Source organism: Lathamus discolor, chromosome 1, assembly GCF_037157495.1.
Source record: "Lathamus discolor isolate bLatDis1 chromosome 1, bLatDis1.hap1, whole genome shotgun sequence".
In the NCBI taxonomy this organism is placed as follows: domain Eukaryota; kingdom Metazoa; phylum Chordata; class Aves; order Psittaciformes; family Psittacidae; genus Lathamus; species Lathamus discolor.
This window is the reverse complement of record NC_088884.1, coordinates 107,480,076-107,502,438: the sequence shown is the minus strand read 5'-3', so window position 1 is coordinate 107,502,438 and position 22,363 is coordinate 107,480,076. Positions and strand designations below refer to the sequence as shown.

Below are 22,363 nucleotides of genomic sequence, written 5' to 3'. Positions count from 1 at the left end.
AAGTGCTTGTGTTTGGTTTTTGTTTGGTTTAGTTTTGAGGGGTTTTTTAAACACACACGAAAACAGCACAACACCCAGCTGGTTGTGACAGTTCTTCTGGTAATTCTGTCTGCCAGAACCTGGTCTGAGTCTGCCAGTACATTTCTGTGTGTCATGCTGTCACAGTTTTTGGATTTCTGATGCCATAGACTGCCCTTATAGGCTCCAAGACTGCCAAAAGCCCCTCCAGAACTAGGCAGTTATCATCTAAAAATAATCATCACCAGTATGTACCAGTGCATCAAGCCATGTCGTAGCACATTTCAGAGAAGTGAGATGCCATCTGTGAACCCAAGCCAGTTTATGCCAGCTGAACCTGTGACAAAACTGCAATTCCCTGGCCCAAAACATGACTCTTGGCATCCTGTACTGTAGGGTTTCCTCTGCAGCATTAACTTAGAAAAGTATTTGAAAACAGAAGAAAAAACCTAATATCCTTATCGATAGTACATAGCAAATTAGTTGTGCTTTTAATCTTCTTGTTACGTACTTTTTAATTCAGGAATCTTTGCTCCTGACACAGTTGTGCAAAGATTCAAAACATTCAACTGTATGTTCATGCCCAATCCTAGTCTTGGTCTCACCTTAACTGCAGTTTTCCATACCAGTCAGCCTTAGTTACACATTCAACAGGGAGGCATCTCAATGCTTACCTCACACAGAGATATTTGAACACCTCATGGATATGCATGGGTGACCAAGAAGCACAGATCATGTTGTCATTTCTTGCTCAAGTCAAATTCCATAGAAATGAAGATACCAGCCTGCTTGGTAAGGGTAATAAAGTTGATGAATAATGATACATATTCTGTGATAGCAATTTCATTCACTGAACAGATTTGACAGTACAGTGAGGTTATTATGCATTATTTTTAGTACTAGAAATCAATAGCACTATTGTCCTTTTCAGTTCAAATTGATTTAGATGAAGCTCGGTGTGCAGAGAGAATAATGAGGAGCACTGCCTCACATTAAATGGAAACAGAAATCATGTTCTTAGCAGGGTGTGTTTTATGATAAGGCAATTGTTCTGTGAACAGCTTCTTATTTCAATATTTTGTATGTTTAACCAAAGTGTGTGCTCAAGACAGATGGAAGTCTTTTAGGAAATACATTTCCCCAGTAGAAAAATTACTTTTTTTTTTTTTTTCCTTTTTGAGGAGAGCTACTATCAACATGGTTCTCAAGTGCCTGCTGTAGAGTGGATGGACACTGAATTCATGAGGGAGGAAGATGCCACTAAAGAATAATGATGTGTCTTGGGCATCTGTCTAAGCCTGATTTTGAGTTCATTGTTCATCTGGGGCTTCCATCACCAGAAGAAGTCTCCCAGTCTATCTGGTGCCTCATTCTTGGTGAAAACCTTTGTAAAGGTCTCATTTTATTCTATTGCAGAATGGAATTTTTCATATATCCTTTTAAATGTCAAACAGTTTTGCAAGGCAGAAAAACTACTTTTGCCTAATCAAGGCAAGCAGCAGGACAAATTTTCCTTACAGAGCTCTGTCAGAGGGCTTCATTTTTAATGTGTTGATATAAGTAGCTAAGAAAGAGTATTCCATCCTCCACAAAACCAAATGCAAGTTACCTCCTCTTCAGAGCAAAATAGATCCAACCACTTCTTACCATAACTGTGGGTGACAAATTGTCACCTTCCTACTTACCTACCTTCTGCTCAGGCTTTACCCCTGCCATGTTTTGAGACTACACCTGTGATACAAAGAAATCTGCTCTGCATGAAAAATAGATGAATGAGGGACCTCCTGGTGATAATTATACTGATATGGCTCCTATTTCATTAAATACTTCTATTAAATTGATTAAATGACAATAATAAACCCCTCCTGTTGTGCTTTCCTTCAGAGCTGCAACCAATTTCCCAGCTTCCTCATCTGACTGTATTAAGAGCCAAGGGAGCCTACTTGACACCTGAGGACATGTGGAAGAGTAAAAGCACATGTAGTAATTCTGATAGAAGCTAGCTAGGTGTGTACACCCTTCTGTGATATACCACACCATTTTAGACAAGATCTCTTAACAGGTTCCATTGACCTGTTTTGCCCAGGCAACCCGGTGATCCATTCAAGTAGCAGGAGGTGGCTCTAGTCCATGAACTCTGCCACAGAGAGGATGTGGGGATTTCCACAGTCTTTATAAGGGCTGGAAAAGGCCTAAGAGCTGTGGCCAGCTGAAGAGTTACAGATAGGCTGGCACCTTGCATTTAGGGCTTGCCTGGAAGCCATTCAACATGAGCTGCAGCACTCATTTCATCGGTTTTAAAGATGCAGAAAATAAAGGCATTTTGTGCCAGTAGATGGCACTCTGTTAATGACCTACACACACTTAAGAGCCATGCACAACTTTTTCAGTAAACACAGAGCTGGCATCTCTTTCTGTCTCCTCTGTGAAAGGGGCAGCATTTTCCTGACAGAAGATGCCCAGCTCTATCCCTAGACCCTTTGCTCCACACACTAGTATAGCTTAGCTCCTCTTTGTACTGACCTAAGCTGTGCTGGTTGATGAGCATCCTGCCTGTCTGCAACCTATTCCTAGGCACAGATGGGAGGCTTAATGTCCTGCTTACCAGCCACACCCATAGCCTTACATCTTCATCTGCAGCACAGGACCACTGCAGAATGATTCTGCCTTGGATACAAACAGAAGGTTGGGCAGGTTGAGCTTGAGGAAGAAGTTATGCAATTACTGTCCCAGGAAGAAGGTGGCAACTTGCAGAATAACCCTCTCATTTTGAGGCATGAAACACATATGAACAAAGTCTTGCTTCTAAAAGCAAGCAGCATACTGTAAGTTTTGAACTACACATGGTTATCTGCCAACTCCAGTACACTCTGAAGACCTCCAGCTCCCCTCTCTCAGGCCCTACATGCAAGTGGTACAGCATCTTGGCAAGGCACTTTCCATTTGAGCAAAAAGCTCAAATCACAATTTGCTTTCAGTTCTGTTGCACAGATTCAGACCAACCCAGGTAACTGATGCTTTGAAAATGTGACAGAAAGCCGTGTTCTTCAGTTAAAGAAAAAAAATATATTTGAGGCAGTCATTGTCTTCAACACAATCAGTTAGTTCTAAGGCTTTCTCAGACACTCAACACACCATTGAAGGGCAACTTCACAGCAACTTTAAGTCATAGAGACACAGTATCTGCAACATCATTATATTGCTGGCATCATCCTAATTAAAACTGCTTCTTCCCTCTCAGGAGGCAGCCTTGACTGTGGGCACCACTGGATGCCTTAGAACAGAGGAATTTCCTCTGAAAGCAGCACTCCTGTGGCATTGAATAGCAGACATCTCATGTGTTTGCTTACAACACCTTTCTCCTTTTGATTAGAAAGTAGCAAATGATCCTTCTTCACTTTGGTCCCATTTTGCTAAACTCTCATGCTTTAAATGTCTTTCATGTTAAGCATGTAAGATGGGGGGGAGGGAGGGGGGCAGGGGGAGGGAAAGGGGAGGGGAGAAGAATAAAAGAAGAATGAAAGAAAGCTCTTGGAAAATAGGGCATAAGGAGTGCCTCCAATAGAATGAATATAAACTAGACACCCAGAAGCAAGAGGGGTTGACAGTTGCCACATGATAGTGCTTTTTTGTTTATCCCGGTAAATAGCCCCACTTTGATGTCTTGCTAAAACTGAAGTGCCCAACAGCAGACTGAAAGCTGCATCTCATCAATTACAACAGTTAAAATCTCCTTTAAGAGGTATTATCCACAAAACACAACTTGGGGCGAACAGAGCTGAAATTCCAGGTCTGTCATGAAATGATGAGGCAATTTATTGATCTCTCAGTGGGAAACACCAGCTTCCAAAGAGAAAGCTCGTTTTTCTCCATCATAGCCTGAAAACACATACTATGTGTAACTATAAAGCTTTCAAGTAATGAGGCTTCAGGCTGCATTGGCAATCAAAATCCATTAAACGGTCTACTTAATATAGCATAAAAAATGTGTAAGCATTCCAGAGAAGTTTAACAAAAATCTAACCCACTTGCAGTTACTCAAATTCTGCTAGAGCTTTAATAGAGCTTGAGATTATTCACTTCAATTTGGTGAAAAGCTACAAACAATGTTGTTTAGAGCAGGAGTGAAAAACTTTTTCCATTAGACAGCAGGTGCCTATTTGAATTTTCCACCCTTGTGAATATATGATTTATGGTTGGACTGATGGATTCAAAATCTGGCCTGGAGAGTGACTGCTGTACACAAATTCCTCTCTGGGTAAATAACCTCAGATTCTAAGTACTGGCAAAGACTGTCCCCCTCCTTCAGTCTGCCTTCTGTGCATGTGTAAAAGGCACTCTGAAAAGCACAGGTTAGATCACAAGCTGAGCATGCCAACAGCAAAATACTGTTGGAAAAGGCAAATGTCTAAGACATAGAAAAAGGAGACAAGTCTATATGGTACAAAACCCCATCCTTCTCCCCTGCTCCATGATAGTTTTAGCACTGCTTTCAAGTGCCACACTGAAAGCAAGCTAGTCACCAACATCAAGGAATGCAAAATAAGTTATGAAAATCAAGTAGTGTGGTAAATGTGCATAGAAAACATGCATAACATGCCACTGTCAGTGATATCATCTCCACAGGTATTTTAGAAGAAAGCCTGGAAGTTATTTTAGTACATGCATTTTCCCACAAGCATAGGCATAAAAAGTGATCATCCAAAAATTCAGACAATGTTTATACATATAAATGTGAGCTCATAAAAAAAAAAACATATATAGAAAAGATATATATATTTTAAAACTCCACAGCTGCCCATAAGCATTCAAATGCTTAAGCTTAATTTAAAGGAAAAGACAAATATTAGTGGAACACCACTATAAATTGTTGCAGTTGGCCACACTGCTGTTGAATATACAAAGAACAAACAAATACAAAGAAAACTGCTTCTGGCATTCAAGCTAGAACTTTGGCTTTCACTGACAGTTTTTGGATAAGCTGCTACTAAGCTTCTAGCAGCTTCTCAAAGGAGCTACACACAATCCACCTCTCGTCCCTTCACCACAACTACAAAAACATAAACTCCCCACAGTCATTTCACTCTTCTCTCTTCTAGCTGTCTTCAGTCCATGTTTTGCCTGTTACCTCTTGCATACACTACTCTTATCTTGAATTCCTCAGGGCCCATGTTGGGTGCTGAAAAAGAGAGTGATGGGTTGACACTTCTAGATGCCAAGTGTCCACCACAGCTGCTCTGTTCCTCCCCTCCTCAACTGATCAGGGGAGAGAAAATATGACAAAAGGCCTGCAGGTTCAGATAAGGACAAAGGAAAGATCACTCACCAATCAAGGCCAAAACAGACTCAACTTTAGGAAACTAACTTAATTTTTTATCAAACAAATTGGAGTAGGATAATGAGAAATAAAACTAAATCTCAAGAACATCTTTCCCCCACATCTCCCTTCTTCCCAGGCTTAACTATACTCCTGAATTCTCCACCTCCTCCTCTGCAGTGGCACAAAGGGACAGGAAAGAGGGGTCGCGGTCAGTTCATCACATACTGTTTTTGCCACTCCTGGCTGCTCTGCTGCTCTAGTCCTCCTCAGTATGAGGACTTATCATACTCTTCCCCTGTAACCCCAGTTTGAGGTTCCTTCCACCTTAGACAGTCCTCCATGAACTTCTCCAATTTGAGTCCCTCCCATGCACCCCGCCCCCCCCCCCCCCCCCCCCCCCCCCGGTCCATGCAAACCAGTTCACAGCTTCAGACAGGAGAAGGAATTTGTGGGTCCAAGCAGTGTATCCCACAAATCCTCCTCCAGAACTCCACCCATAATGGAAGCAACATACAAATGGGATACAACCTGTAAGTTGCTTGTAGGAGCACAATGAACTAGACCTTGATTTCTAAAGCCTTGTGAATTATTCCCTGAAATAGTCTGGTCATTGCCTTCACTGACTCAAGGACAGGGCCTTAAAATCCATACAAGTCACGCCAGGTAGGCACTTTTGCAGGTATTTTGTTTACTAAAGTCTCTGAACAATGGCTTATTTCCCTTGACCCACTATACAGGTTCTGGTACAGAGATACTTTTCCTTATACTAGGTTAGGCCAAGAAACTTGGGTATTAAGTTGGTCTCAGAAACCACTGACTTACAATCTTCTTTGCTGAAAGTAATTTGTACCCACTGAATGCAATGTCCATGCTGCAAAATTCGACAGATGAAACCTGTTCTGTTGACTTTTTAAAATGATTTTTCTTGAAGAGGATTAGCAAGCAAAGAGGCACTTAAATTAGCACATCACTGAGCTAATATACTACAATTTTACCAGGGTAAACAAAGACAGAACAATGTGATGATCACATTAAGGTCATGATTAAGATCAAACCAATAAATTGAGAAGTTCAAGTGATGTAATCGCCAAGAGATCAGGATGCAAAATGAAGCAGCAGAAATTACAGTAAAAATAAACTCTTTTGTTCAAATCTTCCTTTGGAAGAATGCATGAAAACCAATTTTTATCTAGTTTGATGTCCCAGCCCCACTTTCAGAAGAAAGTGGACTGATCTGATTGAAGAAAAGTGCAGATGGATGCTTATGTCCTACAACGTAACTTGAACATTTGTTCTGGTCTGATGTCTTTGCCAAGCAGTTTTAAGCAAGCTCCACAATATCTTGACAGCATTAGAGAAATATTTCTGCTTCCTCTCACTCCCTGACCCAATTCCATGTGGTCTTTGCAGGTGGAAATGGGGAGTATCGAGGTTCTGTATGCTTTTGGTTGGACCCTTTCATAGTTCTGGCAGAGACAAGAGAAATGCCCAGTCTGAGTTGCACTAAACTCAAACAGACAATTGTAAAGGACATCAGTGAAAAAACAATGACTGTACTCAACCTTTTTCTACTTTGATTAAACCAAAAGAGTTTCTATCTCCCTGTCGTGGTTTAAGCCCAGCCAGCAACCCAGAACCATGCAGCCATTAACTCACTCCCCCCCCAGCACACACACTTCTTCCCCCAACTCCCAGAGGGATTTGGAGGAGAATTGAAAGAATGTAACTCCCACGGGTTGAGGTAAGAACAGCACAGTAACTAAGGTACAACACAAACCACTACTGCTACCACCAATAATAATAATGATAAAAGAAATAAGAAGGGAAGAGAATACAACCGCTCACCACCTGCCAACAGATACCCAGCCCAACTGAGCACTGATCTAACCCTTTCGGGTAACTGCCCCCAGTTAATATATTGGGCACGACGTGCTGTGGTATGGAATAGCTCTTTGGCTAGTTTGGGTCAGGTGTCCCGTCTTTGCTTCCTCCCAGCTTCCCCTCATCCCTAGCAGAGCATGAGACTCAGAAAGTCCTTGGTCAAACTAAACATTACTTAGCAACAATTAAAAACAGTGGTGTTATCAGCGCTGTTCCCAGGCTGGAAGTCAAAAGCACAGCACTGCACCAGCTACTAAGAAAGGGGAAAATGACTGCTACTGCTGAACAACCCAGGACACTCCCTTAACAACAGCCCCACAGCTAGTCTGCCCAACACATGTCCTCGCATATAACTACATTATGCTTTGGGTAATATCTAGAAGGAGCTCTCTTAAATACACCCTTCTTGCTGGAAGCACTCAATTCTCTCTTCATCACTAAGGGATCAAAATAGCTTTAGGGATACAGACTTTTTTCATTTTAACCCTTTCTAATTAATGAGATAATCTGTCTGTTCTTTCCAATTAAAATCATAGAATCATAGAACAGTTAGGGTTGGAAAGGGCCTTAAAATCATCTACTTCCAACCCCCAAAACATGGTTAGATGCCACTAAGTAGGTGGCAGTGCCTAAACCATATGCATGTTGTATGGGCTATGAGGGCCTTTTCCTTCAAGGGGAGTGCTAACCTTCTCTCCTTTCACACAACACAATGAACAAGGTTTCCTTTCTTCAGGTAAAAAGTACCTCTTAAGCTGGTTAACATCTTCTGCAGTTGACTAGCAGAACAGTAACAATTCAAATAAGAAAAAAAAAATTCTTTATTTACATAACTCATTGGCTTATTTCACTGTTAAACATCTCCTACCCTGGCTGATATTCATATATCCTGTATTTTGTTTTAAGTACTCTTGTTGATGTACAGGCTGACACAATATATATAGCTGTATCAGATCTTATCAAGATACAATCCCTTTATAAAGAACCATGTCAAAGAGACTTATGTCAGCCACTTTCTCCTAAGCATTCTGTAACACAAGCTAATTCCTCCAACCAGATAACCTCCTGCATCCTGTAACTCTGTTCAGCTTATGGTGCTGTCCAGTTGCCTGCATCTTGACTTATCACTTCTTCCTTTAATTTCACTCTCATTGCAAGCTACTTAGGATGGTTATTTTCTTCAGCTTCATTCCTGGCAGTGTTCAAGGGCAGGTGACATGGCCTAGGGTGAGGTGTCCCTGCCCACGGCACAGGGGTGGAACTAGATGATCTTAAGGTCCTTTCCAACCTGAACAATAAAATCTACCACTGCCTAGGTCACAGGTCACCATTTGGGCAAGTGAGCTGACGAGAGGTGCCAGTCACAGAAATACACCTTACTCAGGTATTGCTCTGTCTCATCAGTACCTCACTGGCAGTGGGGCTCTTAGGTCCTATAATCCAGAATGTGACAATAAACGGTAGACTGTTGCAGAACAGAAAGGGGTAGGTTCAGATGACACAGGAAAATGAACATACAGGATATGAAAAGATTCTAGGTAGCTACCAGCCATTGAATCACCTAGAAGGCACATGTATTGATGGTTTGAACTTTAGTGACATCCATTACTGTGAACTTTCACACTGTGACAGATCTTCGATTTATAATTGTCTTTCAGTTTTCCTAAGAAAATGGCAGTACAAGTTACAGAAGTAAATGCAAAAAAACCCCAAACCCAAACAAACAACAAAACAAAGAACAACAAAACCCTAACAGACATTTTCATGGAATTACTTTCTTTCACAGGAGAGGTAATAAGAAGCCTTGTAACCACTGCTCAGCTCTGCAGCACTTGTACTACCACACTACTGCTGCACGCAAGGGTACTCGTTGCTCCTTGGAACAACTCAAGCTACCAAGTCAGTACACCCATGAAGCCTCAATGAAAACTGAATGGATGAGCTTTTGCGGTTATTTTCTTGCAAGAAGACACTAGGACAGCATGTCAGTAAATGGGGTGTTGGTCTGCCTTTATGAATAATAAGTGAGGAATAAAGCTGTTTGAAAGTAGTTTACAGAAGAAACAATAGATGGGTAAAACCAGTGCAATCTCAAGCCCATCACCTTGTGACTGGTAATGATTAGTCACAAGGTGTTCAGAGGAAATACTACTGTAGACAGGTGTGGCTAAATTTATCTTCTGTTAAAAACTCTCCTTCTTAGTCCAAATAATTTGTTTAACCTTGAAGCACATAATCAAATTTCTATTATTCATGCTGCACTGCCCATAAACTTTTTATTTTATAACTATAAAAATCTGTTGCTTTTCCATTACTTTTTTCTAGTCTACAACAACTTAAAATTTGACACAAATGAGAATGCACTACTTATTCTTAAACTCACACATCATTTGTCGTAATCCTCTGCATTCACAATGGAAACCACTATCTCAGACTACTTATATTCTTAAGTCACTTTCTGAATAGTGTCTTGTTTCAGGAATGCACTATCAACCACAGAACTCTAGTTGACATATACTGTCTATTACATAGGCATTGCTGTCTGTTACAGATACACTGCAAATTATCAACATTCCTGACTTCTGGATAGAAAACAGGGAATTAATCTGATGAAGATCAAGTTTTGTTCATATCATGATGCTCTTGGTATCATGATCCGTCATGAAAGATTAAACAGAGGTATCCTATGAATCAGATTCATTTTAGGCAGTGACCACAATGCAAATTCTTTCACTGAATAAATTTACTCCACCTAGGCTACAGCAGTAGCTTTCTTTGATTAGAGCTACACGTTCTGGTCATGGTTACACATCCTGTTTCTGATTAGTTCACAGCCAGCTAGGGCAGTATTGTTACCAGACAAAGCAGAGTCTGTACACCTCTCATTGACTATAGCAATAACTGTGCATTTCAGCAAATCAAACACGAGCTACAGATATTAACCCTGCAAGTGTCCAGCAGAAATATCTTTTAATCTAAGGTGGGACAGGCACATAATTAATTTACAGGGAGTTATGACTTTATATTTTCTAAGTAATATATCTGGGAGGTAGGACTAGAATCAGTGGTGTGGGCTATTCTCCTCTGAGATCTGTAATAAATGTCTTACATTACAATCTGTTGTGAAAAATACTCTGGTTGTCATGCTCCATACATTGGAGGCATTCTAAGTGGCCTGCCACTGAGTCCCCATTGGATGATAACACTGGCCAAATTTCTCATCCTTTCACACTATCGCTCCATAGCTGTGTGCATGCTGCAGCTCACTGCTATAAAAATGATTTCTAATGGAAAAGATCTGACAGAAACTTTATGCTTCCCTGACAAAATTTTTATTGGGCTGAATACTGGAGTATTACTGACGTAGCTTTGGACAGGCAGCTACGAGCTGAGGAATTGCTCTGGGAGAAGGGTGGAAAAGAAGCTTTTATTACTGTCTTTACATCTCTGAAATGAAATGCCCTCAGAGCAGAGGGAGAATCTTGGATGCTGCTATCAGAGAATGGTATGATCTCTTGGGGCTTATCACCAGACTCACACTATCAGAAAGAAGTCATATATTTTTTCTCCACATGTTTAATACACCCCCAAATCTTATGCCCTTTCTTATCACCATAATACCTGAATGCCTCCTAGTCTTGTAGTCATCCTCAGTTGATGCCTGCAAAACGGAAAGTGGACAGAAACTAATGACTCCTGAACACATGGGACCATTTCCCTCTTCTCCCTTTACTGAATGAGGGATTTGAGCACACTGCATCTCCTTGCCATCAGCAACCTGGGGTACTGATGCAGGGCTATAATCCCATGCTGTAGCTGCACAAACTGAAGATAAGAGTGAAGCTATGGTTGTATCCTCATCTTTGTCCTCTCTTCCCACAGCAGCATGCCCTTGCATACTCCTTTGTGAAGACAGAACTCATAGAAACACAGAATGGTTTGGGTTAGAAAGGACCTTAAAGTCATCTAGTTCCAACCCCCCTGCCATGGGCAGGGACACCTTACCCTAGACTATGTCTCCCAAGGCTCTGTCCAACCTGGCCTTGTTTCAGAGCATCAAATAAGAGAAAAGACAAAAAGAGATTAAAAAAATCCACAAGCCATTTTTGCAGCAGTAGGATTGCCACAGCTTTTGGTTAACTTGGCCAAGCTGCTGTGGAACTAGAAGCTGCTCTGTGCTCCAAGAAGAGTAGAGGGGCAATTATCAGCAGCTAAACTGCCTGGCCAGTCAAGGTTAGATGCCTCTGCGTGATTACCGTCACAGTCATATCATTCAGGAAGAAGCTGTGTACAGCAGTCCATGAGCTTGGCAGTGCAGGACAATCAAAGACGTGTTCATCTGTTTCCCATCACAAACGCACTTAGAATACACACCCAGGGGCTTCTTCCCCTCCAAAACCCACTGCTCCAAACACTTTGCTCAAGGCAGGTATCAAGGCCAAGCTTTCCTGCTCAGTGCTGAGGAGAGCCATGATTGTCTGTCTTTTGAACAATGCTGTGGAGCACCCCCCTAAAGAGGAGAAACCAGAACTGCTCTATTAACTGTGTCTTAACATGTCTACCATCTCAAAGCAGGCAAGGTTTATTCAAGCCAAACTTAGTAACAAACCTCAAGTAACAAACCTCAGGGAGCTAAGCGCAGTGACAGTAATAAAAGTCTGACCTTCAGAAGCTCTGACTACGCTGAAGTCTAACATTCAGATGCAGCCTAAAGATGTTAGGTCTGGATTTATGGAAGTATTTAAGGGCTTAAAGATGCAGATACAGACAGCAGCAGAATTCTGAAAAACGCCTAAGTACCTAATATTATGAAAATCCTCTGAGAATCTGACTAGCGAGATATCTGTATCTCAAAGTGCTTAATGCTGAATAGACCAAAGGTCACAGTCCCCCAACACTTTCTTAACAAATGCTGCTAAAAATCTGGCCTTAAGGAGCCAACGGCTTTTAAAAAGACTTACAGAGTTTGGCTCAGACTCTGAGAAGGATTTACATGCCTATAAGACATGTAGATATATTCCTGTCTTAAATCTGGCCGTTGGTGCACACATTGCTGTCTCCCTGCTTTTTTGTGGTGGTGATTTTCTGCAGGTAATATTGTGTGGCATAAAAATTCCAATGCTACTTTGCTGGCATCTGCAGATTAGAGGAGCTTTCTGATAAAGCTAGATCAACAGTAATTGAAATCACACGCTTAATCAAAAGTACTGCATAAGGCAGCATAATGTATAGAGGCCTCTTGCTGTTCTCTGAGTATAAGTTGACCTAGTAGAAATCAACATCTATTGAAATAAAGGTTAATTACAATTTATAAGCAGAATTTACAACTGTGAGCTCTCCCTCAAGGGGCTCCTCAATTGTACAAAAAGTATCATTTACCAGGAAAAATACTTCAGAAACTTCAGCTAAGAAATAGGGAGCATGCAGCTCCATCCCTTAATTCAGAATACGACTTTTTGGTCTATAATGCGTCTCCTAAGAGTTGCAAAGACTCACACTTACTGCACTCAACATGACTGACTCAGCTTTGCAAGATAAGGATGACAAATGGTCATTTGACTCACTCTATGTAGTCCAAATGGAAAGAGAACAGTCATGTATCTAAAAAATTATATGATGAATATTAACACAGCTTCCCCCAAAACTATTACTAAAAACATTATTTTCCTCTTGCTTTGTGATCAAAGCTTGCTCTTCCTTCTTATAGTAGCACTAATGGCTGTGACAGCAATACACCATTTGCATTGTCTAGAATAAAGAATTGCTCGCTGCAACGGCAACAGTAAAACCAGAAGTGATGTAACAGCATCTGATCATATCTGAAAGGCTTTTGCTATGTTCTAGTCTTGTTATATGTATTCACTGGATGTCAAGTCTCTTTGTTGTGAGTGGTGTGAGGTTTTATGGCTACAAGTATATCAGTCAGGCAGTCACCACTTGGACAATTATCACAAGAAGCCAAATGTAGTGACAGCCCAAGCCCAGATTTACTTTCCTGACAAGCTGTGCTACAACAGTTGCTTCATGCTGCCAGCATTTCTATGTAAAGGGTGGACCCATCTGGAAAACCAAAACTGTATTTCATCACAAACACCGAGTGACATTTGGTTCTGTTCCACAAACAGGAAGATATCAAGAACTTTCATGGAAAAAACAGCGAAGCAACATGCAAGCTGAACACACTTTTCCAAAACAGCTGAAATCAATTACCTGGGCTATGAGAGACAAAGAATAAAAATGCACAGGACTACAAATACAGATGAACGCAGCCCTGCTGAGCACCCACAAGCTATTGAACCAGTTGCTTCCTCCCATTAATGTTTAAGTATCCATTGTGTCCATGAAGAAGAAACACAGCAAGAGAAACTGCAATAAAGTTTTTTAAAAAAGAAGAAAAATTCAAATCCCTGTTCCCAATTACGCTAAGCAGATCTTCATGTCTGGCAACTGTGGGCAAGAGTGCTAACTAATTAGCTGTGGAGAGGGGCCTGCTTTCTCTTACTATCCCTAGCCAGAAATACCATCTTGTCTCTGAAGTAAATCTGGTTTTGGAAAAAGTTCTGATGCAAAGCCTCAACCCCTTGGATTTGAGAGAGGATTTTCTCTTCTCAACAGCAACTGGAACCATTAAGAAATGTCACTGGGTAGACTAAAAGGTGGTCAGGAAGAGAAACTAAGGCTAGCAAAACTCTCAGCAGCAGTATAAAAAGCAAGAGGACAGCAATTGGAGGAATTTATGTTTTCATTTATTATCATAGTACCTTTCTCTACTCAGAGGGAGATTGAAAATAAATGACATGCTCAAGTGAAATACTGAATGGATCAGGTTTTTGTGTTGTGAATATAAAATCTTGCCTGCTTTAAAGTACTCTGGGAGAATGAAAGCTTTAGATGAAATTTTGTGTTTTCATTTTCACACGAAGATCCTGCTGCAATAGCAACATGATGTACACACTGGAGATCAGAGAAGGCAGCTCTAGGTTGATTTACTTTAAATCACTTGTCCCACTCCTCACTGATAAGCCTACCTCCAGTCTACTAGCTGAGAAGTAACTTAACCCCATTAGAGAGTTCTGTTCTGATAGGTTTAAGCTACAAAGCACCAAGCTGCAGAAACCGTGTCTTGACTCACAGATGGATCAAAAACTGCTTAAAAGCATAAAGTTACCTAAAAGTAACTATATAGATTTAAACTAAGCATTCTACCCAGGATCGCATCTCTGACAACAGCCAATATTGATGCTTAGGAATGCAGATGAAAGCACTGACTGTGTTTAAGAGGGCTATTTCTCCTAATAATGTCCATGCACAGTTTAAAAACCTCATCAGCAGGAGGTTACATGGGGACCATGATGTTTAGTGGTCACCAATTGACAACAAACCTCTCTAGTGTCAACTTCATAGCATCCTGAAGCACCAAGTTGCATTCACAGCTTTACTTATACCTGGTGTTAAGAAAGCCTACCTTTTAGTTTCTTTAACCTGATGCCCACTCACTTGGCAAGAAGCCACAAACTAAAGATTCCCATTCATCCTCTTCACACTTCTCTTAATTTCAATGTCTCCTGTAATTCCCCTTCTGTCATTTCTCTCCCCATCTAGGAAGTCCTTGTCAAATTAGTCTCTTCTCAGGGAATTCAGTGTAGTATGGAGCCTCTCACCACCTGGTCAGACAGGCTAATACACTAATAAAGGTTATTTGCATGTGTTTTACAGGCTAAAGCCCACCTCATATAAATACCAGTCTGACTGCTGAAGAGTGAAAGGGCTGACTGGCATGGAGAAATGACCTCTGCAGACCTATAACTATGGACCATCTACTTTGTAACTGAGAAAGAGTTTGAGACAACAGGATATGGTGTAAAGGTGGAAAAGGTCTCCCACTGATTTACCACTTCTTTACTACTTCTGTATTTTATGGCCAACAACATGGAAAGCGAGGTCTCCCTCTTCCTCTGTTGGTTGGCTGACTTGAGTTGCTTATGACTCTGTTTCTGCTTCAGAATAACAACTCTTGCCATTTCATGGCTCACAAATGCCCTGAAATTCCTCAGTTCATATCCAGCAGTTGACCTAAGTGAAGTGAGTCACAAAAGCTGTCTAAAACAGGCTGAATTGGATGGCCCTTCCAAACCCTCTGCAAAAGCCATTTGGAGGGCAAGTTGATAGGTTTCCAGAAACAATGGTGATTAATGCAATGACAATTTCTGTGAGTGTAGCTGAGTCATTGGCTGACTAACTTTATTTGCTGCTACTGAACAACCACTTTCTAGAGCTGCTGAGTATATTATCCTGTTTGAAGGTCTAGTACATGTCACCATGCCATGAACTCCTGGCTCAGCACTGTACTGTGATACGAAAGTGAGCAGCAGAGAAGCAACAATCAACACAGGCTTACAAATTCAGTCTGGTTTCTTTCATGACAAATTTGCCCAAACTGTGCTTCAGGCTGCAGTGATGTGACAGCTACTGACACCCCAAAAGACACTCTTTGGGGGAACGGTGCCATCTTGTCACAAACTGCTATCTGTGAAAACCACAGGAAAGATTAAAAATCCCTGAAGAACCAACCATTAGCAAGCAAAGACTATAGACTTCCCAGCTTATATTCAATAATCCTGACAGCCACGTCTACAGAGGTGGATGTCCAAGAGACACTGTGCTTCTTAAATCCCTGCTAGTTTCAGGGGAAGTCTTGTACCAGTACATATGAGGCCCCACAAAGCTTTTAACTTAAACTTTTCAGGTAATATAAAAAATATGTCTTCTCTCTAACGCTCTTTCACCCTACCTGCCACAAAAAGCTTAAAAGTTTATTTTTATATATACTTATATTCTTTAAACACATCATAATTTAACACACACAGCCTTACTGAGGGGTCTAAACAGATGCAGATGGAGCTAGGCAAGGCTGTAATTTCAGGAGGTGGGTTTGCTATAGGCTGGCTACATTCATGCACTACCCCTACAATATACAGATTTTGCTGACGTTGAAATAAAGATCTGATTACTCTATCCTGCTGCACAGACAGCTGTGACCACTGTCAAAAGGCAGGAATACAGACTGTGGGCAAAACAAACAAGAAAACTTACCTATCCTCTGGGCTGGAGGGAAAACCATTGTTCAGAACCCCTTTGTTAATAAATCTACAACACCCAGGAAGAGTCAATGGTCTTTTTATATCTAGTCAAAATGTGGGTTGTATTTCACAGCAAGAACAAGCAGAAAATGGAGGGTGACAGCATAGATTAACTCTCACTAACCCCACACTTAGGGGTTGCTTTCGTAGATTACATTTTAAGAAGGCACCTGCAGTGACCAACTGAGCTAACTGCCTCATTGTGACAATAAGATGCTGTGGGTGATTTAACAAAAAGAAAGAGAAAGTAGTATGTCTGTGTGCAGCAGCACTGTGTAGCAGAGCTGAGAGCCCAGACCACGGACTCCAAGTCCTCTCCTAGCAACACAAACCTGACACTCTCACTGTTTTTCCTTCCTTCTTCATGTTCTTGCAGAGAACAAGCTGTAATGTCCTTACACTGTTTCACAACCATCTGTATGTAGGTATCATTGCAAGTGACACCTATTTGTGTACCTAACCACAATATTTTTTCACAGAAGGAGGTATGGTTTTTTTTTTTTCAAGATTTCTATATGATGAATCAAAATCCAGCCTTGAAATCCTATCAGGTAACACTGATTGGAAAGCAAAACTAAATGTGTTTATACTTGTAAAGACTGCACCGATAGTGCAGTTAAATGACAAAGAGAAATTATTCTTTCCTTACTTTCTGCCAGGTAAACAAGACTTTTCCTTTCTTTAGTAAACAGGCTGTGTTATGATCAGCATGGGACATGCGTATATACCGCTTTTATAGCTTTGGTGATTTACTTCCAAATCTTTTGTTATTAAAGTATCACTGAAAGATACAACAGCTAATACTTGCATTTTATATGGTTGCTTTATCTAAGTTAAGGAACAGTTTGTTGATTACAATTTCGATATCTGCTAGTGAAACTTCACACTACTGCAAATGCATCTCCAGCTATTATGAAAATATTCATTCACACACTATAGATGTAATAACCAGACATCTGGTGACAAAAATTCACTATCCAATGGTAACGGAGAAACCCATCCAAAATAAGACTAGAGTTCTAAAATAGAATTATAGTATGATTTGAGTTGGAAGGGACAGTAAATGTTACCTAGAGCCAACCCCCCTGCCATGGACAGAGACATATTCCGCTAGACCAGGTTGCTCAAAGCCCCATCCAACCTGGCTTTGAATACTTCCAGGGATGGGGCAGCCACAGCTTCTCTGGGCGACATGTGCCAGTGTCTCACAGGGGAGATGCTCCAGCCCTCTCATCATCTTTGTGGTCCTCCTCTGGACTCACTCAAGCAGGTTCATGTCCCTCTTGCATTGAAGGCCCCAGAGCTGAACACAGTACTACCGGTGGGGTCTCATGAGAACAGAGAGGGAGAATCACCTCCCTTGAACTGCTTGTCACACTCCTTTTAATTCAGCTCAGCATACAATTGCTTTCTGTGCTGTGAGCACACACTGCCAGCTTGTATTGAGCTTTTTGTCAATCAACACTCTCAAGTCCTCCTTAGGGCTGCTCTCAACCAGTCTGCCCATCCTGTATTTGTGCTTGGGATTGCCCTGACACAGGTGCATGACTTTGCACTTGGCCTTGTTGAACTTCATAAGACTTGCACGGTCCCACTCTCGAGCCTGTCAAGATCCCTCTGGATGGCATCCCTTCCCTCCAGCATATTGACCACACCACAGAGCTTGGGTCATCTCCAAACATGCTGAGGGTGCACTCAATCTCACTGCCCATGCCACCAATAAAGACGTTCAACAGCTTCAATCCCAGTACCAGTCCCTGAAGAATACCACTCGTCACTGATCTCCACTTGGACATCGAGCCTTTGACCACAACTCTTTTAGTGCACCCGCCAAGCGGTCACATCCACGCCTCTCCAGTTTATAGGCAAGGATGTCATGTGGGACAGTGTCAAATGCCTTGCACAAGTCCAGGTGAAGCAAATCAAATCAAACACAAAGGTAAATCACTGTCAAGTTCAGTTGGAGTCGGTAGCCTGAAACGCCAATCCATTAGTAAGTAACATAAACCCAGCCTTGATCTTGAGTAGATCCTGTCCTGTGCTGTACAGAAAAAAGGTTCACCACATATCCTTGTCTCTTCACAAAACCCTGCACAGTAGATCTGCCTCCTGGCAGGTGGCAGAACAAATTCTATCCTCATCTCAAGCTCTAACCCCCCCGTGAACTTTCCTTACCTGTACCAATCCCTCCATCACCACACCCTGGCTGGCAATAAGTTTTAATGAGGTCTGAGCCCCTCTGTATGACAAACTGTCTTTCAAGGTTACATGAAAATGTCATTGTCAATGCTTTGGATTACGTTCCTTAAATCACATGACAAAAATAGCATGGAAGGAAGATGTTCGTATCTGTCAGTATTTGTATGTACATTTAATTCCATTCTACCGCTGTTTAATATTTCTTGTTCTCATGAAAATGAGAAGGACCTGAGGCTGTAAACATCTGTTTGTCTTGTATGACAATTTGTAGGGAAAAAAAGAACAACAAAAGAGTGATCAAATATATTCCATATTTGGGTGGCTAGCTAATGTACATAAAAAAGCCCTTATTCTAAATCCTTTACTTCCATGGATGACATACATTGTTTAGACTGTAATTAGACTCAAATTGCACCTCCTAGTCCCCTGACTATTCACTCATATAAAACTAGAATTTGCTGTGGTTGTATTCACATTCTTTTTCTGCTCTCTCTCTACAAATACTCTGGCAAGTGAATTTCCTGGCAGGGATTTTATAGAAGCAGCAAGTTTTAATTTAACATCGGAGAACAGACAGAAAGTGTATTTTAAAACTCAAACGCAACTATGCATAGCAGAACCTTGCTTTAAAGAATACTCTCATTATACTCAGGACTCAGTAAAGTGCTGAGGATTACACTTACCTTTAAGCATTTTCTGAAATCCCTTTGAAATCTCTGTTTTAACATTTTCCTGAACTGGAACATTCATCTGGGGAGAGAAACAATACCTTGTTATAAGTGATATGTCTAATCAAAATGAATCAGCACAGCTTGCATTTTGATTGCCAATTACTTGCAATCAACTGCTCAGAAAAACTTGCTGACCAAGAAATATTCATTAAAAATATTTGCGAACAACATCAAGTGTATACAGGAAAGAATATTTATGAGCAAGTTCAACTGAATATAGGAACAAAAACATAAAAGTGTTGCCAGATAAGGCAGGAGGCTGAATTTGAGGTATCTTAATAGCTTGTTTTCTATCAATTATTTATTTAGATATTATTGTAAGGTGATGCAAACTAAAAATTAGTTTGCTGTTTGAATTGCTAACAGTGCAATTAATAGCACTGGTTAGTTTTGGAATATGTTAAAATAAAATGGTTTATTTGAATTTATATATATTCACTATCAAAAAACTTCATTAAGTCTCAGTTATAGCTACTACTCAGAATTTAAGTTAGACAGAATTTATCATAAATGCTGAAGGAAAAATTAAGCCTATAAAAAGTATGGCAAGTAATAGGAAAGGGAAGTAAGATAAATATTCAGATCCATTTCCATTTCATGCACGCTTCTGAGTAACTGAGAACAGAAAGGAAAAAAAAAAGTTAAAATGGCCATTAAAAAAATAACTCTGACCTTAAAAACTGGCCCTCAATCAAATTGAAAGGATATGCTTACTCAGCATCTTTGTTACGAGAGGATATTTAAAAGGTTCAAAGACATTCAAGTTCCTGTGAAAGCTGAGAAGCAAACCTGATTCTTATTTGGGTCCTAAAATCTTCCCCTTCTTATTGAGAAGCTGGCTAAAGCATTAAATACAATTTAAAGGGTAAATTGTCTAGTTGGTCCAGATAGACAGAACTGGATAGAAGGAACTGGAATGTTTTAAGGGAAATTTCCTATTTTAATTGAATTGTTTCATACTTTTGCTGAACGATAAGAAAGTGCAAAATATTTTCACTTGAGGAAATAGAACATTTTGATGGACCTTCTAAAGTCAATAAAAGAGAGGGTTTTCTTGTGTGTTGTTTTGTTTGTTTGTTTTTCATGGAAAATAAGTTTTGCTTTGGTGAAGAGCACCGGTGACCTATTAAAAACACTATCTAAGTTTAATTCAGTGGCATCTCCATCTGACAGTTGACCCATCAGCTAGATTCTGCCTGGGTTCCCGTCTCCTGGAAAATCTGCTAACTGAGCAACACTTACAAAATCACTAACATTCAAACAACATCCAAACAGCAAAATAATTAGCTGACCTTAAGGACACATTTCCTTTCTTTTAAAGTGAGTCCAACCCACCACATAACACACCTGTTATGTGTCACTGTTTCTGAAAGTATTTATCAAATAGATACCTATGAGGGGATATGTTCAGATGTCTCTCATTCAATCACAAAGGAAAGCAAGCACAAGGGTACATATGAAAATGACTAGAAAAAGCAGCAAAAAGGTTTTATTGCTAACTCCAGATCTTGCCATTGTCTGCTAAATATAGTGGGTCATGGCATGTTACAGTCTCTTGTCATGATGAAACCACAGCCAAATTCAAGACACATTTTATGGCAAAGCAAAAAGGATTTGCACTGCTGCTTCTATTGACTTTTCTGATGTTGTCTTACAGTTTGGCACCCTTTATCCTTCTATTATTTCCTTTCTAAAAGCAAAGTATCATTTGTATTAAGTAGGTGACAAAAAACTTTAACTTTTAAGAAGGGAAGAAAAGGAATTGGATAATGGCTGTATTATTCATAGGAATGCATATCTAATTCAGATAGTGCTGTTAGTATGCCTTCTAAAATTGCTATAACTCCAATTAAGCCCATTTAAGCAATGAAAAGGACTACTCTACTGTGTCTGAATATTAATTTCATGGTCTGTTTTACATATCAGAAAGTAAAAACATATTCCTGACTCATGTAGTCATTTTACTATAATTACTAGCAACACATTCCAAGGTGCAAAGGACCTTCCAAACAATATTATTCCTAGATCCTATGATCAGATTTCTAAGTACTGGACACTACCTTGGGACAGACTGTCACAAAAATACTAAATCTGCATAAGTATGTCTGTCTGGAGGGGACTGAACTTTAGCCACATTAACTAGCCCCCCACTACCTAGAATAATCTGCAAAAATCAAGCCCTGAAAGTATCCCTAAATTGGAAATCCAAAAATCATGTAACAGCTTTGGAAAATCTTGTGCCTTTGAAACCCTTTAGAAAATACAGAATATTTAATAAATAAAATCTTATTTCAAGTTTTACACAAAATATTGTTTTTCTAAAAGGATGTTAAATAACAATCTCATTTCAAGACAAGAAATACCATTCACATTGGAAATCCATTTTGGAGAAGAGGCAACCTATGTGTTTCTGAAACACAGTATAAGGAGAGTAGAAATTCATTAAATGACATATCAAACCAGCATTTATTTCTGGTTTTTAACAAACTCCAGAATTCAGAGTATGTATATCACATTATTCTTGGTGCCCCACATATCAGTGTATATACCTACCTTCAAATAAGCAATTCCCACACTCATCACCCACAATCAAGTGCATACATAAACCTATGTAGGATGGAGTCCAATGTCACTAAAGACACAGAAGAGCTGAAAGAACTACAGGAGTGATGAGTAACTCTGCAACTTACTCTTCTTGTAGGTAATGACTCCAGCTGCTGTACATCACATTCAAGGAGAAACTTAAGCAGCTGCTATTTAGTAGTAGCTAAATAGCAGCTGTATTAGTAGTATTCACACACTTTGCATTTGTACCTCTTTTTCCAATCCATTAGTTCTTTAGTAAGTCATATGCAAGTAATTCTATTTTAGTTTCTCAATTTCTTATCCCTAATGCTACCTTCAGCAGCCCATTTCTCCTTCTTCTAGCTAGTAATAGATAAGAGAAAGATATTATGATGACATTTTGGAATGCTTGAAACTTACTCTATTGAATATAACAGTAAAATGTGACATCTAGCAAGCAAGGGGAGAAAGAAGTTAATGATACAAACGATACAGTGGGAGTTAGTTAC

General features: G+C 40.2%; 1 long non-coding RNA gene and 1 other non-coding gene across 2 annotated transcripts in view; both read right to left on the bottom strand.

Annotated features, from left to right (window-relative positions):
* Positions 1 to 22,363, bottom strand: part of LOC136007301 (uncharacterized) — a 242,039-nt gene that overhangs the window by 34,113 nt on the left and 185,563 nt on the right. Inside the window, exon 4 of the long non-coding RNA XR_010609602.1 lies at positions 19,242 to 19,308. This is a non-coding gene — a long non-coding RNA (uncharacterized LOC136007301). The remainder of the gene's footprint in view (positions 1 to 19,241; positions 19,309 to 22,363) is intronic.
* LOC136007481 (U6atac minor spliceosomal RNA) lies at positions 7,812 to 7,930 on the bottom strand. Its single transcript, XR_010609732.1, has one exon. It is a non-coding gene; the product is annotated as a U6atac minor spliceosomal RNA (small nuclear RNA).